Raw genomic sequence first — 2,611 nt, forward strand, 5'->3', positions numbered from 1 at the left:
CAAAAAAAGGAACAAAACAAATCTCCAAAAGAGATCTTAATGAAATGGAGATAACTGATTTGAATGATAGAGAGTTCAAAATAATGGTCATAATGATGCTTACTGAGGTCAGCAGAAAAATACATAAACAAAGTGAGAATTCCAACAAAGAAAAAATATTAGAAAGTACCAAACAGAAATAACAGAGCTGAACAGTATAATAACTTCACTGAAAAATTCAACAGAGCAACAGAAGACTAGATCAAGTAGAAGAAAAGATCACTGAGCTCAAAGACAGAGCAGTGGAATTCATCCAATTAAAAGAGCTGGTAAAAAAAAAAAAAAAGAAGAATGAAAAACAATAGACTGTTAAGGGACATATGGGTCAACATTAGCTAAACCAATATACCCATGATAGTGGTCCCACGCTTATTCAAAGAAATAACGACTGAAAACTTCCCTAACAAGAAAAAAGAAACAGACTCACATCCAGGAAACTCATAAAGTACCAAATAAGATGAATACAAAAAAATAAACACCAAGACACATCATAATGAATTGTCAAAGTTAAAGACAGAGAGACTCTTAAAAGCAGCAAGAGAAACACAACTTGTTATTCACAAAAGAACCCCCATAAGACTGTTCGCAGATTTTTCAGCAGAAACTCTGCAGGCCAGAATAAAGTAGCACAGCTCTCTTCCTCGGGGCTGCCTGCGGAGGTGGCAGCCATCTGTTATTGGGCATCATGGCTGCCCTCAGACCTCTGGTGAAGCCCAAGATTGTTAAAAAGAGGACCAAGAAGTTCATCTGGCACCAATCAGACCGCTAGGTCAAAATTAAGCAAAACTGGCGGAAACCCAGCGGCATTGACAATAGGATGCGCAGAAGATTCAAGGGCCAGATCTTGATGCAAAACATTGGTTATGGGAGCAACAAGAAAACAAAGCACATGTTGCCCAGTGGCTTCCAGAAGTTCCTAGTCCACAACGTCAAGGAGCTTGAAGTGCTGCTGATGTGCAAATCTTACTGTGCAGAGATTGCTCACAATATCTCCCCCAAGAACCGCAAAGCTATTGTGGAAAGAGCAGCCCAGCTGGCAATCAGAGTCACCAATCCCAACGCCAGGCTGCGCAGCGAAGAAAACGAATAGACAGCTTATTGTGCACGTCATATTTGTGTTAATAAAACCATAAAACTACAAAAAAAAAAAAGAATAGAGTAGCACAATATATTTAAAGTGCTAACAAAAAAAGACCTACCAACCAAGAATACTCTACCAGCAAAGTTGTCCTTCGGAATTAAAGAAAGATGGAGTTTTCCAGACAAACAAAAGTTATGGAGTTTGTTACCACTAAACCAGCCTTACCAGAAATGTTAAAGGGAATTCTTCAAACTGAAATTAAAAAATATTACTAACAGGAAAACATATTAAAGTATAAAACTCACTAGTAAAGAAAAATATATAAATCAATTCAGAATATTCAAATTTAATGGTGGTGGGCAATCACTTATAATTCTCTTATGAAAGAAATAGGATTACAATATAACTACAATAATCTGACAACAGACACAGAATGAAAAAATGCAAATTGTGACATCAAAAAATGTGGGGGTTTCAGTACGGGAAGTGTGAGACTCTTGATCTCCTGGTTATGGGTTTGAGCCTCACATTGGGTGTAGACATTACTTTAAAGTCTGAAACATGGGCGCCTGGGTGGCTGTTGGTTAAGCGACTGCCTTCGGCTCAGGTCATGATCCTGGAGTCCCGGGATCGAGTCCCGCATCGGGCTCCCTGCTCAGCAGGGAGTCTGCTTCTCCCTCTGACCCTCCTGCCTCTCATGCTCTCTGTCTCTCATTCTCTCTCTCTCAAATAAATAAATAAAAAATAAAATAAAATAAAATAAAAAATCTTTAAAGTCTGAAACACACACACACACACAAACATGGAAGTGGGAGAGCTTTGACGTACATCTCAAGTTAGTTATTATCAGCTCAAAACAGACTGTAATGTTTCATATAGGCCTCATGATAAACACAAAATAAAAGCCTATAAAGAAAAATTTTAAAAAAGGAATCAAAGTATACCATACAGAAAATCATCAAACTACAAAGCAATAGAGTAAGAGAGAAAAAAGGGAATAGAGAAATAAAACAACCAAAAAACACTTAACAAAATGGCAACAGTAAGTCCATAACTATCAATAATTTCTTTAAACGTAAATGGTCTCAATTCTCTAATCAAAAGATAGAGTCACTTATTAGATTTTTTTTTTAAATGACCCAACTAGAAGTTTCATGTAAAAGACACACCTCAGCTTTAAGGACATGCACAGACTGAAAGTGAACAGATGGAAAAATGATACTTCATGCAAGTGGAAACCAAAAGAAAGCTGGAATGGCATACCTATATCAAGCAAAATGGACTCTAAGCCAAAGACTGTAACAAGAGACAAAGAAAATTATTACATGATGACAAAGGGGTCAAATGATCAAGAAGATATAACAACTGTAAACACTAATGCACCCAACAATGGAGCATCTAGATTTATAAAGCAAATATAAGCAGAGCTGAAGCAAGAAGCAGCAACAGAATAACAGCACGAGACTTCAATAATCCACATTCAACAAAAGA

At 37.0% G+C, this 2,611-nt stretch overlaps 1 pseudogene; it reads left to right on the top strand.

Moving 5' to 3' along the window:
- Window positions 1–724: 724 nt before the first annotated feature.
- LOC110580719 lies at window positions 725–1,172 on the top strand (annotated as a pseudogene).
- Window positions 1,173–2,611: the final 1,439 nt, after the last annotated feature.

Source organism: Neomonachus schauinslandi, chromosome 5 (genome assembly GCF_002201575.2).
Source record: "Neomonachus schauinslandi chromosome 5, ASM220157v2, whole genome shotgun sequence".
Lineage (NCBI taxonomy): Eukaryota > Metazoa > Chordata > Mammalia > Carnivora > Phocidae > Neomonachus > Neomonachus schauinslandi.